This window comes from Aquarana catesbeiana, linkage group LG05 (assembly GCF_042186555.1).
Source record: "Aquarana catesbeiana isolate 2022-GZ linkage group LG05, ASM4218655v1, whole genome shotgun sequence".
Lineage (NCBI taxonomy): Eukaryota > Metazoa > Chordata > Amphibia > Anura > Ranidae > Aquarana > Aquarana catesbeiana.
Window position 1 is genome coordinate 176,672,966 of NC_133328.1, and position 19,772 is coordinate 176,692,737.

At 43.7% G+C, this 19,772-nt stretch overlaps 1 protein-coding gene across 5 annotated transcripts in view; it reads left to right on the forward strand.

Moving 5' to 3' along the window:
- The window catches only part of MYRIP (myosin VIIA and Rab interacting protein), a 722,788-nt gene that overhangs the window by 234,976 nt on the left and 468,040 nt on the right, over positions 1–19,772 (forward strand). The window lies entirely within an intron of this gene.

Consider the following 19,772-nt stretch of genomic DNA (forward strand, 5'->3'; position numbering starts at 1 on the left):
CTGTGACCCTGAACCTTGGCGTGAACTCTGTTGTCCTTGTCTGCTTGTGGCCCCGACCTTGGCTTGTCCCTTACCTTCCTTGTTGTTCCAGCTTGCTGCCTCCTTCCTCTTCTCCTGTAGTCTACCGTGAGCGTGAGCTGTGAGACCCTGGGGGCCGCGACCTGGAGCCAGACTGCAGCTTAGTCCATCCTCACCACTGGAGGCTCTGGTGAACACCTGCTGGCTCTTAGACTCCGCGCCCTGTGGAATCTAAGCTCTAGCTCCCAGTGGGATCTGTGTCAGTGATCCAGTAGACCTGCTTCCTGAACCTCCCAGGGTTCAATCTGCAGCAGTCAGTCCTAGGGTCCACTACCTTGCGGTGCACTTCTGACTCCTACAGAGTGCATCTGTCACCTAGCTTTAAGGTGACCTGACAGTTTGATCAGCCATGGACCCGGCTGATGTGCCGCTACCCGCAGATGATCCATTGCAGGGCTTAGTTCGCAGACTTGAGACCCAGGAATCGCATCAGACCCAGGTGATGCGATTCCTTCAGGATTTGGCATCCCGTTTTGAACAGGTTCAGGCCTCATTAGGACCCCCCGTTCAACAAACTCAACCGATATCTGCTGCTGCACCTATCGCAGCCACACATTCATTACACATGCCAGCTCTGGCCCGTTTCTCTGGGGACTCCAAGGCTTGCAGGGGGTTCCTTAGCCAGTGCACGATTCATTTTGAACTTCAGCCCCAAAACTTCCTGTCTGATCGGGCGAAAGTAGCCTATATTATATCCCTTCTGTCCGGCAAGGCGCTAGCTTGGGCTGCCCCTCTGTGGGAACTGAATGATTCAGTGGTTTCTAGCCTGTCTGATTTCTTGAAACTTTTTCGGAATATCTTTGCGGAACCGGGTCGTGTCTCCTCAGCGGCTAGCCCTTTTTTACGTCTCCGTCAAGAGTCCGCTTCTGTGGGACAGTATGCTCTTCGGTTCCGTATCCTCACAGCTGAATTGAGCTGGAGTAATGAGGGCCTAGTAGCAACCTTTTTACATGGCCACTCTGATAGAGTGAAGGATGAATTAGCAGGAAGATCCCTTCCTGCTGATCTGGACGGTGTCATCACCTTGTGTAACCAGATCGATATTCGCTTTCAGGAGAGGGCCCTGGAAAAAAGACGCCAGCACTCCCCGTTCTTTAGGCAGCTTGAGCAGGCAGTGCACTTACATTTTCCAAGATAAAAAAGCGCTTATAATAAAATTATGGCAGGCAGTGCCTGCCATAATTTTATTATAAGAGCTTTTTTATCTTGGAAAATGTAAGTGTTCTACTTTTTTAAATAAATTGGTTACACCAAACGTTATTACACTATATGGTCCCCTTTGTTTCTTATGGGTTATTCTCACCGAGACCAAGTTAAGAAGTTGGGGAGTCCTTAGTAAAAGTCCTTGAAGTCACCTGGATTACACCATTGTCTGGCTGAACCACCCTATTCCATTGCCGGCTGGCAACACAAGCCTTATTGACTCATGAAGCGTACGCTTGTATGAGTCCAACCTATCTGGTAAGCGTGCACTGCTTCCTTGTGGGGGATACACCATATTTGTTCGTGGTCTTACCAGCTACTCATACAGTGAATGGAATCATTATATTTACAACAAGGGACTTTTCTCTACAACTTGTTTTACATTTAACAGATATCTGCTGAACACCTGCTGGCTCTTAGACTCCGCGCCCTGGGGAATCTATGCTCTAGCTCCCAGTGGGATCTGTGTCAGTGATCCAGTAGACCTGCTTCCTGAACCTCCCAGGGTTCAATCCGCAGCAGTCAGTCCTAGGGTCCACTACCTTGCGGTGCACTTCTGACTCCTACAGAGTGCATCTGTCACCTAGCCTCAAGGTGACCTGACAATACATTTACGTTTTTGGTTGTAACATGACAAAAAGTTGGAAAATGTCAAGGGGTATGAATACTTTTTCAAGGCACTGTATAAGTTGTGACTGACATAATGCCATGCATAACCTCAAGCCAATATTGCTGGATGGCTGAGCAATCTCAGAAAACATGGATGAAATTGGCCTGAGTAGAATTACAGCGCCAACATCCTGAGGGTTGGGAAGGAAAAACTTTTGCTAACCTGGTGGGGTTAGATATATCTTGTGCAAGAATTTGTAATGAATGAGATGATCCCTGGTGGACACTAATCTAGAAAAGGGTGCCTCCCATATGTCACCCCAATAATCACAGTCCATGTACAGAACGTCAACCAACCAGGCATTTTGACATTGTGTAGGGACCTTGCCTGTATCAGAAAAAAACTATACCAATGTATGTGGTTGATAAGGCTTTAGATAGAGACTCATCATGTAATAAATCCTCCAAAAGCCCAACCTGAAGGGCAATCCCAGAAGATCCAATTGTGCATAGAATGTATGGTGGAACTGCAAGTACCAGAAAAGGTGAGAATTAGGCAACTGATACTGAGACTTTAGGGCATCAAATTGAATCAGCACCCCATTTCCTACTACATCACCAATCTTCTTGACCCCCAATTTTGTCCAGAGAATAGGATCAGGATATGTACAAAAATGGGACAAGTGGGGATTTTTCCATAAAGGCACATGAGGCAAAACGTTAGGGGCATTATTAGACTCTGCCCACCAAGTCACCTCCCATGCCCTTGTGGATTGCATTGAGGCTGTAAGGGGATAAGGAGCTTTGCACCCTCGATAGACCAAACAGGACAGCGCCTCCAAGGAGTCAACAGTGGCTGCCTCCAAGGACACCAGCAGGGAAGAGAACCACCTATGTGCACCAACTGTCCTGCCATAAAGTATTGAAGAAAAAACAGGTACAGCCAGACCTCCCTCTAGGAAATTTTCTGACAGGCTTGGTAGAAGCTGCACATGGTCTACAGTACGACATGAAAAGAAGCTCATTTTTTTTTAAAGCTGAACAGGGATTTTAATCTACTGGGGGTGCTTGTAAGCCAGTTGAAATGTTGGGTAGTGGGACAGCTGCTGCTCCGGCCGGGAGGGAGAGGGTTAACCAGTTTCCTGCATTTTTCTCTGAGCTCTTTCTCTCTCCCTGTCCTAGTATGAATGGGGAGGGAACTGCCCAGACACTGTGAAGTGAGTCAAGTGTTGTTTAGTGCACTCTGCATGGGAGAGAACACACAGACAGCAAGATATAATCTCCAGCTGCTACAGAGAGATTCCACCTGAAGGATTCTGTCAAGGCATAGACTTTGCTACTGATGGTTCTTTATTCACATGGACTCTGCCTTTGCAGGTATGCTGGGGCAGCACACAGCCTGATTTAAGAGTCGGAATGTAAGAAAAATCTTGTTCTTGCATGTTGAACTTTGAGATGTTCATTTTGCACTTTTCTAAGTAAAGCTTTGAAACTTTGTTCTCGCCTGGTCTGAATGTACTCAAGGGGTGTAATGCAAGTAACCAGCACACCTGGTCTGTAGTTTGGGTCACTAGACACGCTGGGCTATGAAGACGTCAGTATCCAAGTTAGTGTAGTATGTAGATACAAGTGGCTACCCATGGTAACATAAGTCTACCAAGCAGCCTGTCATGATGCATGTGCCTGGTGCGGGTTGGATAGCCTCTTGCAGGAGTGAGTTGTTGTCGGCATTCTCTCCGTGAGTGGTCTGCCTCTCATAGCAATGGAAGCATAAGCACACCGCAGAGGTCACCAGCTTGTACACAGGTACGGAAGAGTCAAGTGAAGTTTAGTGCACACATGGAGCTGCGCTGGGTGCATGGCAGGACCCCATACCATTACTGGGAGTGATGTAGCGGTGATACGCTGGACGGGTGGATGCGGACAAGGCTCAGCATGCCCCTCCTAAATGCAAGTTACAGAGAAAGTGTACATTGTCACAGGGATCCGAGCATTAACTGGAAAACAGTTATGGTGCAAATGTACACTATGTATGTTCATCTCTAAAAGCAATGGCCTGCCTTAAGGTTGAGTATTCCCCCACATGGGTCTTGATCTGGTCCCAGGGCATTGATGAAAATGGCACAGAACAAAGGTACCCATGTATAATACAGTGATCCTAACTCAAGTGCCTAGCGTAGCCCAGAAGAACCCGCCCTGGGGGTAGTCCTCACATGTGACCCAGACTTGGCGCCCCATGAGTGAATTGAAAAACTAAGAGGAAAGGTTCATCTTCAGCCCTACCCCACTTACATAATATTTGGTGCCCAATGTGGGGCTATACCTACTGCATACACCGAAAGACTATGGTGTTAGCTAGTTAGTTAGAACATATCCAGGCTTGCCCTACTGCAAAACGTGTTTGATTATGTCTGCTCCCTGACTGGCTCCTGCACAAGGTATTTGCACTGTATTGGCGGCGTTCTGACTGCCTATAACCACCAATGGTGACGGAGCCACCACCCTGGAACCACCAGCCAAGATCCTCCAACCTGCCAGACGCATCTTCCAAGGGTTGGCCTCACCCTGCAAAACCTGGGGTAGAAGCAGCCGACTGAAGATCCTCCTTCAGGTAATACACTCGCTGTGGATAAGGGCAATCCAGCTGCTAACCCATAAGAGCTGCTGTTACCTATGGTTGCCACGCACGACCCTATACTGTTACTGGGAGTGGGGTAGCAGTGATACGCTAGACGAGTGGATGTGGACAAGGCTCAGCGTGTCCCTCCTAAATGCAAGTTACAGAGAAGGGAAAATATGGAGGAAAGGTTATTAATTTTCATCCCTACCCCACATACATGCTTGCTTTTATTTTTTATTATAATTATGTGTAATTTAGATGGTAAAAATCCCAATTATATCAAGGCTTTACGGTAGACCAGGTAATTGCTTACTGCAACATCCATACATCTCTGCCAGTCTATAAACATATGGCCTATAGTGTATAATAGGGCTTGTATATGATTGACATCATTACCTTTTATTCACACTGAGAAATCCAGCTATTCAGCCAGTTATGTAATACGCTTATTGTTTGCATATTATAATACCTTGCTGAAAGCTTGCGGCTATTTATTATACAAGTGCCCAAGCAGCATAATATACATTGCTGATGTACATGCTATGTTGATCCATATTTTATTCCAACCATTATCTCTCATGGGACAAAGTAATGTGAAGTTGGAAGACAAAATTGCTTTGTCAGCTGAAAGCTGAGAACTAAAAATGCTAATTTTAGAGAAAAGAGAAGCAGTCAAATTGATTAGTTAAGGTAAACCTCCTGAGCTGTATTTTCTAGGTTGATATGTGCATTTCATATTCTAACAGAATTCCAAATGAGAAAGAGTTTACAGTAGATTACAGTTTCCCCCTGTCTGGTGTTGTTAGCCACATTACAAACTGGCAAACATCATTAGGAACATATGGTTTGTGAAACAACTTGGTAAAGGGGGGGGGGGGTGCTTAGAGTGAGCATTGAAGCTTTACATTTCGTGCTGTGATTTCTTTCTGTGACCTCTGCGTCACTCCTGACTATTGTATAGACATAGGGGATGGTGGGGAAAACCACAACTTGCGGCAGAAGAAGTAGGCACTCAACACACTTGGGCATGTCCAATCAGGGCTGCTGATAAGGGATTAGCACCTTTCCTTCTGAATATGGCCCAGGCCCCATAAGTTCAACAGGGGGGCCCAGAGCATCAGGAGTGGGAGCAGTTACTGGAACCAATCCTCCGGTGGCCCTCCCTGTGTTTACAAATGCTTGTGAATGAACAGGGAGCCTCTGTAGAGCACTTCCTGTTAATTCGCTCTGCAGATAGCTCCGAGAAAGGAAATATGTGTTCTCCATGTCGTTCTCTGTCTCAAAAGCGAGACGCTGGGTGTCTGTTTAGACCCCTGATTTTTCAGAAACCCCTACAGAGATGTTCAAAAAATGTAAAAAAAATCACAAAACTAAAATTGTAATAAAATAATTTAAGAAAAACATAGCTAAGGGCTCATTCTTACAGGTATTCTGGTTGCATGAATGACTGCTTTGTTCGTGCTACTGGACTGTTCCTGTCAGACAGGCTGTAAGGGGCCCCATGATTTCTAACAACCCTGGGTCCAATGCCTGCTGAGGCTGGGGATCAACAAAGCAGAGGAGTTTGAAGACACAGGCTTACCTCCACTCACCTTGAATGAGACCCATAATCCTCTAGAATGATGCCCACCCACATCCAAGGAAGGTGTCTGTGACCTTGCCTAGAAGAGTCCTCCTCACTTTCTGTCCCAGTGTGATCAGACAGGAAGTGAAAAGAACTTGCCTCTTGGCAACATAGACTGCGTTATAAGTATTGATAGCAGTTCAAACCCTCACCCATTATACTAAAAGAGGGCTATTGCTATGTGCCCCCATTTTTTTGCTTCCTCCTCAAGTGACCACACAGGACGCAGTAAGCAATAGAAACCTGAAAATGTGTCTAACCCTTCCTACAGTATAAAACTAAAACAATGTTTTAGTTAGCATTCCACTCAGGTCTGAATTTATTTTTAAGCAATATCTACCATCTCCTATAGCTGGTAGGCACTGTGAAACAGATTCTTTGAAGAAATGCTGTTTTAGTTTGACAAGAGTAGTCATAACAATGATTCTACAGATGCAAAGTCAGGTCTCTGTGGGTGGCCCTGTAAAATGGAGAAATATATTGCCGGAGGTCCACATGTTTATTATGTTCTGCTTACCAATGGGTATCCATCAAAAGTAGAAGTCTGTTCATGGGCCTGACTGTTGGAAGCATCCCATTTATTATACAATGTGCAAATACAGCAGCATGTTGCTGCAGCTCATGGCATAGAATGATGTTTAGTTTTGTTGCTTCTCAAGTACTTCTGAGCTTCTGTATTTGTTTATTTGTTTTATTTGTTTTTTTTTATTGCAAAAAAAAAAAAAAAGAAAAATGAATGATTTCAAACTGCAGTCAAGCACAGAAATGGATTTCTACAGGTATAATGATTTTTACAACAAAGGAAGAAACACTGTCTTATATGGTGTTGGCAAGTCTATTATAAGCCCAAAGAGGTATCTATATGTCTTAGTATGATGGATATAATTTTGATACATTGCATCTATTGGTGTGTTTGGTTTAGATTGTTTAAAGGGAAACACACTATATGCAGCTTTCCTCATAAATATTCCAATTAATTGTCTAAGACTTCACTTAGTTTGTTTTTTTCCATTTCATTTTATGTTAAAGCAGACCTAGCTTTACAGTAGATTTTTCTATAATGTTGAAAGCATAGTCCACCTTTGGGACCAGCAAAGCAACATGAAATGGTCATAGTCCCCAACTCAACCCTCGAAACAACCCCCCCCCCCCCGTGCCATGTACCTAAATCCTGTAGTGCTTCTCTATGGAGGAAACATCCCGTTGCTTCTTGAATTTAGCTTCTACTGTATTCACAGGGAGTCTGTACAGGGAAACTACAAGTTCTATCTGCCACCATTGGCAGATTGTGCCAACACAAGTGTGGTGACATCACTGTATTTTAGCATAGCTCCTAACTGTCCCTCATTTAGAGGTACTGCCCCTTTTTTTGACAATGAGTCCCTCTGTTCCTCTTTTCTCCTTAGTTGTCCTTGTTAATAAAAATGTGCTATTTATCAAAACTTTTAGGGCTGAATAAGACAGGAGGCAAGAGGTAGTTATACTGCAGCATTCAGAGGTGGCCAAACTCTGCATCTGGATGCACCAGGACTTTGTGCCTTGTCCAAACCAAGTCAAAAGCCCATTCATATGTACCTGCGAATACAAGCAGTTGCATGTGAACAGCGGCAGTGCTGGCCATTGGTTTGAACAAGGTACATATCTAGCCATGGCCGTTAGCTCACAAAGTGTATGCATGGATCTAGTTTCCACAGATTCTTGCCAGTGGAGGCATGTCTTAATGAGCCCTTATAATCCACTAAAGCGTTTACCCAACCTCTAAAATATTGTATTTTTTATTAGGAAAAAACAGTAGGATGAAAACGAAGTGGTAAAAAACAAAACAAAAGAGGGGTAGAGAAGGAAGCGCCACCTGAGTGTAGTATTAACAAATGATGTTTAATTACACCAGGTAAAAAACACACTTACAGGATAAAAACATATAAAAGGCTCATCTGTATAGGTATGTGGTCCTCGGTGTTCCCTCTGATCCTGTGGTGGTGACGCTGCAGGGATGCTGGGCTGCAGAAGGTGGATTACCAGCCGGGAGCTCCTTCTGTGGCCATCATGAAGAGACTAGGGGCCGGCGTGGAGCGCACGTGGAGCGTGCATGACGTCACAGGTCGTCCGTCTGCTTCCGGGTTCGGTATCCAGGGGAGGGATCGTCCAGGGAGAAGGGCTAGCAGGGAGGTTGAGAGAAGGCTACGTGCTTGGAGCCACTGCTCCTTCAATAGGCCTATTGAAGGAGCAGTGGCTCCGAGCGCGTAGCCTTCTCTCAACCTCCCTGCTACCCCTCCTCCCTGGACGATCCCTCCCCTGGATACTGAATACTGAACCCGGAAGCAGACGGACGACCTGTGACGTCATGCACGCTCCACGTGCGCTCCACGCCGGCCCCTAGTCTCTTCCTGATGGCCACAGAAGGAGCTCCCGGCTGGTAATCCACCTTCTGCAGCCCAGCATCCCTGCAGCGTCACCACCACAGGATCGGAGGGAACACCGAGGACCACATACCTATACAGATGAGCTTTTTATATGTTTTTATCCTGTAAGTGTGTTTTTACCTGGTGTCATTAAACATCATTTGTTAATACTACACTCAGGTGGCGCTTCCTTCTCTACCCCTCTCTCATCCATCACAGAGCCAGCTCTCTGAGGACAGCAGCCACCTAGCCTACCAGCCTACTTTAACCATTACATTACCGGTTACCACTTAACCCTTGAACTTCCAGCCTGTCCCCTATGGACTAAGTTGCTCAGCCCTTTATATCTCCTGTTATATATGGACTTGTGTGTTTGCGCTTACAGTTACCAATACTCTAAAAACAAAACAAAAAAACAACTCTGTAAAACCAGTCATTTTTGCATATTAATTCTTCATGGTGCACATAATTGTGGGTGTGTGTAGGGGTAGGGGTGTGGCCTTTTTCTACATACTTCATGCTACATTGTGTCCATCTTTCCCATCTCAGAAAGTTGAGGAAAAGCTTTTAGTCCATTGTTTACTTTCTTCAGCCCCATAACAAAAGGTTTTTTCCTCCGTACAGACCTGGGATATATGCAGTGCAGGAGCCTGTGCATGGCACCGGATCGCAGTTGCAGTGCTTTTGTTCTTTGGTTTCCCTATTGAGTGCCAGCATTTTGTCTATTACACAGCAAAGAGAATGTGAAGCCAAGCTGTCACACAACCAAGGTGTCATAAGACAATTGTCCTTTTTGTGACAGTAACATGTCACAGCTCCATGCACAGCAGTAGCTATACATCAGCAGGTATGGAAAGTGGTTATAGGAGGGGATGATCAGTAATAACTGTTTGGGCTATTTGGGCAACATGCTTTGGGGGAAGAAGGAGGACATTTGAAACAGTTGTATGTGTTACCCACCATCCCACCTAGTGTGTTTGCTTGTACCAAGGTGTCCTGCACTGCTGAAGATTATCACCAGAGACCCTAATCTATTGATGATCAAGTTCTTTTAACTGTTTGTGTAAGTTCCCAAGTATCTTTCACTCCATTATATATGTTTATATTACACTTAGATTGCGCCCCCTCCTCTCTCTATGTGCATTCAAAAGAAATGTCAAGCAAACATAAAGGCCATGGACTTAAGGCCTTGTTATGTTTACAAACTTGGAGAATAGAATAAAAAACTCTCGACAATTAGTAACCTTTTTATTAAATTAGGCAATACATGAAACTTGAGGACATATTTAGAAAATACTGGTTTTAAATATTATCTAAATTTAGTGTTGCACATGTGATTGTTTTATGAGGCCAAAGGGATGATTTTCTGTTGGGCTAAAAAGGTAAAGGGCCTGCCAATCGCCATGTTAATAAAGGCTGGAAAGCAAGCATTAGAAAATGTTTGCAGCTCAGTAATATGGGCTTCCAAGACAGAATATAAAATGTTGTACGTGATTTGCTATAAACGTTCATGCAGAGTACACTCGGTATACAGTGCTTTCCTCCTCCTGGAAAGGAACGTAATCAAAGGATCAGTTGATTTTCTGCATGCAATGCTTGGTATGGCTCACTTTGTTTCTCCTAGATTGCCCAGTTTGCCTGAGTTAGTCGTGCTTGTATGACGTTAACTTCAAACAAAAATGCCTTGAAATTTGTTTTTCCTGAAATCTGCTTTCTACAAATGCCAAGCATAGATTAAAATGTGAAGCAGTATGACGTACTGAACTGTCATAGACACTAAAATGCAGGGGTCAAGTGAAGAATATACAGGTGATACTCAAAAAATTAGAATATTGAGCAAAAGTTCATTTATTTCACTAATGCAACTTAAAAGGTGAAACTAATATATGAGATAGACTCATTACATGCAAAGCAAGATAGTTCAAGCCACGATTTGTCATAATTGTGATTATTATGGCTTACAGCTCATGAAAACCCCAAATCCACAATCTTAGAAAATTAGAATATTGTGAAAAGGTGCAATATTCTATGCTCATAGTGTCCCACTCTAATCAGCTAATTAAGCCATAACACCTGCAAAGGGTTCCTGAGCCTTTAAATGGTCTCTCAGTCTCAATCACAATCTTGGGAAAGACTGCTGACCTGACAGTTGTGCAGAAAACCATCATTGACGCCCTCCATAAGGAAGGAAAGCCTCAAGAGGTAATTGCAAAAGAAGTTAGATGTTCCCAAAGTGCTGTATCAAAGCACATTAATAGAAAGTTATGTGGAAGGGAAAAGTGTGGAAGAAAAAGGTGCACAAGCAGCAGGGATGACCGCAGCCTGGAGAGATTGTCAGGAAAAGGCCATTCAAAAGTGTTGGGGACTTTCACAAGGAGTGGACTGAGGCTGGAGTCAGTGCATCAAGAGCCACCACACACAGACGGATCCTGGACATGGGCTTCAAATGTCATATTCCTCTTGTCATGCCACTCCTGAACAACAAACAATGTCAGAAGTGTCTTACCTGGGCTAAAGGAAAACAGACCTGGTCTGTTGCTCAGTGGTCCAAAGTCCTCTTTTCTGATCAGAGCAAATTTTGCATCTCATTTGGAAACCAAGGACCCAGAGTATGGAGGAAGAATGGAGAGGCACACACTGCAAGATACTTGAAGTCCAGTGTGAAGTTTCCACAGTCTGTTGATTTGAGGAGCCATGTCATCTGCTGGTGTTGGTCCACTGTGCTTCATTAAGTCCAGGGTCAACACAGCCGTCTACCAGGAGATTTTGGAGCACTTCATGCTTCCTTCCGCAGACGAGCTCTATGGGGATGCTGACTTAATTTTCCAGCAGGACTTGGCACCTGCTAACACTGCCAAAAGCACGAAAACCTGGTTCAATGACTGTGGGATTACTGTGCTTGATTGGCCAGCAAACTCGCCTGACCTGAACCCCATAGAGAAAGATGAGAGATATGAGACCGAACAATGCAGAAGAGCTGAAGGCTGCTATTGAAGCATCCTGGTCTTCCATAATACCTCAGCAGTGCCACAGGCTGATAGCTTCCATGCCACGCCGCATTGAGGCAGTAATTGCTGCAAAAGGGGCCCAAACCAAGTACTGAGTATATATGCATGCTTATACTTTTCAGAGGCCCAATATTGTTCTTTGTACAATCCTTGTTTTACTGATTGCATGTAATATTCAAATTTTCTGAGATTGTGGATTTGGGGTCTTCATGAGCTGTAAGCCATCACAATTATGACAAAACACGGCTTTAACTATTTTGCTTTGCATGTAATGAGTCTATCTCATATATTAGTTTTACCTTTTAAGTTGCATTAGTGAAATAAATGAACTTTTGCACGATATTCAAATTTTTCGAGTATCACCTGTATATGCTGTCATGGATCTAAAAATGAAGGATTTAGGCTTGGCAGTGTGACTAATGCGATCATGTTCTATGTACAGTATACAATGCAGATATATACAGATATAATATATCTAACACAGGGTCCTTTCACACTGATGCTTTTTTGCTGCGTTACTTTGCTAAAAATGCAAGAAAAATATTTCCCTTTAAATCCCATTGGACTCTTCACACCACTGTGCTGCTGGTAAAGTGTGTTTTGAAAAGACCTGCATGCTGCATCGTTGGTGCCCTTTTCAACTTCATTCCATTGAACTGAGTGGAAAAATGCATCAAAAATGCACCACAGTTGCATCAAAAATGCACCACAGTTGCATTTTTTATGCATATTTATGAGTCACGTGTTCATGTCTCACAGATGCATGCCAACTTGAAATGCATATGCATTTTGAATGCACTTTGTTCAAGGGAGCAGTGTGAAAGCACCCATATACTATAAAATGAATTGTTTTTTTTAATAAGACCATATACAGTATATAAGAAAGTAGAACAAAATGTGCCATAGCCTCTTTTGCCATATTATTATGTCTGTTTTTATTATGATAATTATTTTTTACATTTATGCTAATAAAGAATAGTGTGAATATAATGCTGTAGATTCCTGGCTTTTCTGTCCTAAATTCACATGGGAGTTTTTATTATATAATTATTAAATGGCACAGTTCCTTTAGAAATGCCATCATTAAAATTTTACATTTTTATGTTTAGGTCGGTTGTAGACAAGTGTTCTTTTTATACTCTGATCTTTGTTCAACCACAGTTCTGACACAGATTATCTTGTTGGCTCTCACAATAAAGTCTCCAAATAAGTCACCTAATACATCACAGGTGGCAAGTAACTGACAGCTGGCTCTAGTGATCTTTTACACATCAGTTGTATGAAATGTAGACTGGATGACTTTTACTGACTCTTGATAAATGCATTGTTTAAATGTCGCATTACATTTTCTGACATTTATTGGCACAGTAAGTACCGCATAGGGTGCCCCCAGTAGAATCGTCATAGTGCAGTAGATGCCAATCTGTGTACATTGATCCTAGGTAAAAGGTCAGTACTACTCTCCATCAGCCAACCAGGACTGAAAAAGATGCCAAGTTGAGTATTAGTCCTCATTTGTTGTCTGTGGCTGGTCAGAAGATGAAAAAATACAGGACTGATGAATGAAAACGTTTTAGTAGCTTGCTTAACAATAGACTGGGCAATGTTAGCAGTCACAATGATGCACATAACACATAATCCCATCCAAACTTTTTTTAATAGATATGGGTAGAATGGGTTTGCGGGCTCCGGTGCTGTGAGCGGCCGGAGCTCCGATGACATCGCTCCCGTGCATGCATGCGGCAGACGGAGGTCACCGGTGTCCGTTCCTTCAGAGTGCATGCGCCGATGACGTAATCGGCAGGGTATACAGTAAATATCCCCTAAACGGCGCAAGTTTAGGAGATATTTACAGTACCGATAGGTAAGTCTTATTATAGGCTTACCTATAGGTACAAACAAACCAGGGGATTTTACTTCCTCTTTAACTCTCATTTTATATGATCAGACATCCTGGCAATCCCGTCATTTGTAGATTTTCATGTGTTGCTGGAATCCAGGCTCTTCCTAGGTTCTTCCTTTCTAGAAGGAACTAGAGCAGTCAAAGTTTAATTGAATAGCATGAGCAGCAACTGGTGTAATTTGTACTTACTTGATTTTCCAAAGGCGGAAGGATCATGTCCTATTCAGAAGCTTCCCACTGGGGTCAGTAGAATGTATACCATAAGAGTTATTTGAACCATAAAAGCAACGGGCAGGATGCCCATTGATGCTTAGGCTGTACTGGTTGCAGTTAATGGCAGAATGAGCAGTCAGCCACTCTTCACATATGTCACCCCAAATACAATGGGTGTGAGGGCCGATCCTGCTCCTGTTCACCTTGAACATTTTGCTAGCCTATGAACTACATTCAAATTAAAAAATAAAACAGAAGTAGGACAGGCTATAATAGGGCCTTCTTTCCTACTAACCACAATGTAAGGGGACACCTCTGACATGGCCCAGCAATAGGGCCAATGTAAGGGGGCATACTTCCACAAACTACCAATAAAAGGGGCATTTCTTCACTGATAATGTCAGGGAATCCCTGTGAGACTTCTGGTCCGCAGATATACACATGTGCATTGTTTCCCACAGAATGGTGCGCGCGCACCTGCATAATTCCCATTGGTGCCAGATGGACTTTTTAAAGGATGCTCATGCCCATGTTCTGTGCTGATTGGTACTGTCACAGACTTGATAGGAGACTGAAGTGACAAGGTTAGCCTCTTTTGGATATCCAGCCAAGGCCCCACTGAGGGTGAAACAGATGGTGCTGAAGGACAGGAGGAACATGAGTGCTGGCAGGGGCTGCTGGTAGAACTTGCAGTAGGAGATGCAGGTAGGAACAGTCTGACAGGACATCAGGTTAGGAGTTGCAACTGTTCAGGATAAGCCAGCTGAGGTAAAGGAGCACTCCACATACAGCGCCAGTTCAGGGCATGAGGCTTGTCAGAGCTTCCAGCAGACTGAAGGCAGGAACATGCTGTGATGATTGAAGCTGATATAGGTGACAGCCACAGCAGGCATTTGTATATAATGTGGAGCCATAGTAAAGACAGAAGCAAAGTTACAGGCCTAGCATTGGTCAGCAGCAGGCAGGCAGCACAGTACAGGGGCATAGGCAGAAGCGTGGTCAAGGGCTGAACAGGTAGGCAGAAGAGTAATTAGGATCTGAAATAAGTTCACTGCCAAGCCAAGTCAGCAGCAGAGGTCAGAGACAGGATACAAGTAGCACACAGGAACAGCTGAAGACCAGTCATCCCAGAACATGGGCATGAGCTTCCTTTAAATAGTCTGGCACCAATATGAATTGTTCATGTGCATGTGCGCGTAAGCATGCCAGCATGAGCATGCCTGGTCACTGTTCTGTGGCAGACACCACGTGCATGCACATATCTGCGACACTAGGCTCCTCCCAGGGATTCCTTGACAGATAACCAATAAAAGTAGACATTTATCCACTGACCACTTAGGGCACTTCCATCTTACTGACATTCAATGTAAAGCAGCATCTCCCCACTGACCACCAATGTAGGGTAACACTGTACTGGCTATCAGTGTAAAGAGGGCATTATTATTTTTTGTTTCATTTCAAGATTACCAAAAATTTTTTTAGTTATAGTTAATTTGTAATCAAATAAATTTGTATCATCACAGGGTGGTGCTGTGGATACACAAGTTAATTTGTACTTTATTTAGAAAGGGGTGTTAAACAATGCTCTAAGTGTCAAATATGCCTAATATGCAACATTTATTTTCCTTTTTTTTTTCATGAAATCTGAAAATTATTTAAATCTGAATTCTGGGCACAACTAACGTTACACTTTCTTACACTGACAGCAATTGGCAGAGAAGATTTCTTACTCCTATTGGAGCAATCTTCCAGTCTCCAACTCACACAATATTAAGACAACTGGATACTTCTACGTGACAGTTTGCAGAACATGTACAGGAGGGACATGGTGGAGCTGGAGAGAGTCCAGAGAAGGGCAACTAAATTGGTAGGCAGATTGGAGGACCACGAGGAACGACTACAAGCACTGAATTTGTTCTCCCTGGAGAAGAGACGCTTGAGAGGTGATATGATAGCAATATACAAATACCTCAATGGTGATCCCAGCATAGGAAGGAAACTTTTCAGTCTCAGGGAATGTAAGAAGACACATGGCCACACAATGAGATTGGAGGAGAAGCGGTTAAACCTCAAGCTGCGCAGGGGGTTCTTCACTGTCAGGGCAATAAGGATGTAGAACTCTCTTCCACAGCTAGTGATGTCAGCGGGGAGTATTGATATTTTAAAAAAACTCTTGGACCTGCATCCTAGTGAACACAATATACAGTGATATGGGAAATGATTATCAACAGTGACACACGTACACCTACACAGGTTGAACTGGATGGACTATTGTCTTTATTCAACCTTACCTGCTATGAAACTATGTTCACCACAGAAAACTTTCTTTCTGTTCAGCTGACCAGAGGGAAAGTTTGCTTTGGTGAATCAAAATCTGAATGCTGTCACAGCAGGAGATAAGTGGACAGTTGTTTTATTTTACGTGTGTGTGACTGTGAAAGATGATGGATGGGAGCAAGAAACCTTATGAACTTATTGTGCTTATCTGATGTTCTTATTATAAAAGAACACTGCAGTTTTCCGTTGTTGTATAGCACGATACTACAGACATGACAGAGGAGTTTCTTGCTCTGCTGTTACTGACCACCCAGGCACCCACAGCCCTGCCAACACCAGTAAATGATGTATTATGGGTATTTTCAGTGTTTCCATAATGTGTTTAAATATTGATTGTTTTAATTTTCAATAGGAGTTCTGTCCTTTTACAGGTTGTCAGTAAAAAATGTGCTCAGTCAGTAAATTTTCCATGTTTTGTCAATAAAAAATGTCGTGGGAGATTGGCAAACTTGCTTCTAAAGAGATGCTGTAATGATGATGTCACAGGGATTATATAGTATGCTATCATATCTCTATAACAGGGGTAGTGAATTAAAATTCAAGGAGGTAAGGTAACTAAAAAAAAAGTCAGTGCCATGAAAGATTGTACGTGTCTACTTTCCTTTTTTTGGCACAAGCCGTGCTCTCTGGCGCTTTTCTTACTGTTTCCTCCACATACTCTGCTAATACTCTGTAAATGTAAATGTCCCCATTAGTGTTCCCCTTTACATCAGGCGCCCCTACCATAGTAATCAATTACATTGGGTGCCCCCATCAGACTACCCCCATAAATCAGTTGCCACCGTCAGAGTACCCTCTTATATCAGATGTCCCCATCAGAGTGCCCCCTTACATCAGGTATTCCTGTCAGAGTGCCCTCTTACATCAGGTTTCTTCATCAGAAGGCCCCCTTACATTTGGTGTCTCCCATCAGTGTGCTCTCTTACATTATTTGTCCTCATCAGAGTGCCCCCTTACATTATGCGCCGTCATCAGATTGCCCCTTTACATCAGCTGTCTCCATAACATCAGGTGTGCCCATCAGCTTGCTCCTTTACATTAGGTGTGCTCATCAGAGTCATGATTTACATCCTGTGTCTCCATCAGAGTGCGCCTTTACATCAGGTGCCCCCATCAGAGTGCCTCTTTACATCCGGTGCCCCCATCAGAGTGTCTCTTTACATCAGGTGTCCCCATCAGAGTCCCTCTTTACATCAGGTGTCCCCATCAGAGTGCCCCTTTACATCAGGTGTCCCCATCAGAGTGCCTCTTTACATCCGGTGCCCCAATCAGAGTGTCTCTTTACATCAGGTGTCCCCATCCGAGTGCCTCTTTACATCAGGTGTCCCCATCAGAGTGCCCCTTTACATCAGGCGTCCCCATCATAGGGCCACCTCACATCAGGTGTTCCCACTACACATCAGGTGTCCCCATCAGCATACCCCCTTAACATATTATGTTCCTATCAGCATGCCCCTTTAACATAATATGTGCCCATCACTGTGCCCCCAGTAACTTATGTGCCCATCAGTGTGCGCCTTTAACATAAAATGTGCCCATCAGCATGCCCCTTTAACATAAAATAAGGGGTATGTTGATGGGCACATTTTATGTTAAGGGGCACTCTGATGGACATATTTAATGTTAAGGGGCATGTAGATGGGCATGTTTAATGTTAAGGGGCACTCTGATGGGCATATTTTATGTTAAGGGGCACTCTGATGGACATATTTAATGTTAAGGGGCACTCTGAAGAGTACATTTTATATGCCCATCAAACTGGCTACCCACAGTGTGATGTCAGAACATGGGCTCTGTCCCCTATATGCGTATCAGCAAGGCGTAAACTTCTTCAGTACGGTTTGAAGAAGTTTAGGGGACGAAGCCCACGTGCTGACGTCACACTGCGAGTATGTTTGACTCATCTTTTATGGGAATAAATTGGTTTTAAACGGAGAGCTCTAGATCTCGCCATTCTATTTAAATACACATGCTGATCGTTGCATACTTGGAGAGCTTGTCAACCACTTAGAGGAAGTGTATGGAATAGAGGACTTCCGGTGTCAGCTTTACGCCAGTCCCTTGTGAGCTCCCCAGAGGGGAACTGCTTTATTTGACCAGCTGGTGAAACAGTGGTCAAATTGTGAGGTGAGCAGCCTAACACAGGTGGAGGAGAGCACGAGCACTTTATTTGGATAATCTTACATTGTTATTTAAGATTTGATTGCGCTGATTCAATTTACACAGGTATATTTTCTAATAGTGATGCACCGAAATTTCAGCGGGTGGAAAAAAAACTGCAGAAAATTATGTTTTCGGCGTGTTGCAGAGTGTCATCCTGGTCAGGGTCCTCCCCTCCCTCCTCCTTCTCCTCCTCCACCTCCCCTCCCTCCTCCTCTCATTGCAGAGTGACGATCTCCTTGTGTCAGGGGTCTGAATTGCCCGGGCCATAGTAACAATGTCCTGCCTCCTGTGATAGACGGCACACTGATCCAATGGCGGGATATTGAATCAGTGTGACATGATCATAGGAGGCGGGACATTGTTACTGCAGCCCGGGCAATTCAAATCCAGCTCCGTGACACAGCGGGAGATCGCCACTCTGATCCGAGGCACAGGCAGTCTGCTGCATCCGATGGACACAGGCACTGGTGAGGCGGCATGAGGGGCACAGGCAGGCTGCTGCATCTGATGGGCACAGGCAGGCTGCTGCATCTGACAGGCACTGGTGAGGCTGCATTTGATAGACACTGGTGAGGCTGCATTGATCTCTTGTATCATGTCTGCAGTCTCTGACCGTCTCCTGTATCATGTCTGCTAGAGGTGCACTTAATGGAAATTTTGATAATACTATTAGCAGTGTGTTTAAGTTTAAGTAAGAGATTGCAGACATGATACAAGAGATGGTTAGAGACTGAGGACACAATACAAGAGATGGTTAGAGACTGAGGACATGATACAAGAGATGGTTAGAGACTGAGGACATGATACAAGAGATGGTTAGAGACTGAGGACATGATACAAGAGATGATTAGAGTCTGAGACATGATACAAGAGATGGTTAGAGACTGCAGACTGCATTTTTCTTGAGCTTTTCTTTGCACTAAAGGTGCCAATAATGGCCAACAATAAATTCATATTAATTTAAATAAATTATATTAATTAAAAAGTTGAATATAATGAAAGTGTATATAAAAATATAAATATTTTTTAAAAACTGTCATTTTTGGTATTAGTTTCCTTTTTTCGGCCTAGTGCATCCTTCATTTTTGGTTTCGGCACCAAAATTTCCATTCGGTGCACCCCTAATCTCTAACACACACTGTCACAGCAGACAGGTATATTCAGAGATTTATAGTACAGTAGAGACAGGGATTATTCGAGTTTGTGTTAGGGCAATAGAGGCAGTTTAACATTTTTCAAAATATAGTTTAATAATGAAAAGGTAAAAAATGGTACGAATAAAATATTTACAGAAAAGGATGTTACAAAGAGAAAACATGGCAACAAGGAAATAAAAAGGAACTGAGAGAGATAATACTTAACAATGTCTTGGTTTACAGAGTCCAATGAATCAGCAAAGACAGTACAGTGGCTCTCTCAAGTCCAGTTAGGTTTTCCTTGCTTTGATGTTAAAACGACAGCTCCATGTATGCCCTCCCAGCAATTTAAGCCCCTGCTGTAGCCGATTCAGATGTTTACCCCCCCCCACACCCCGCCCTCCAGTGTTTCTACCGTCTCACCCGTGTGATCAGAGCTGGAAAATGAATCGGCCATAGAGATTTCTAGTGACCAG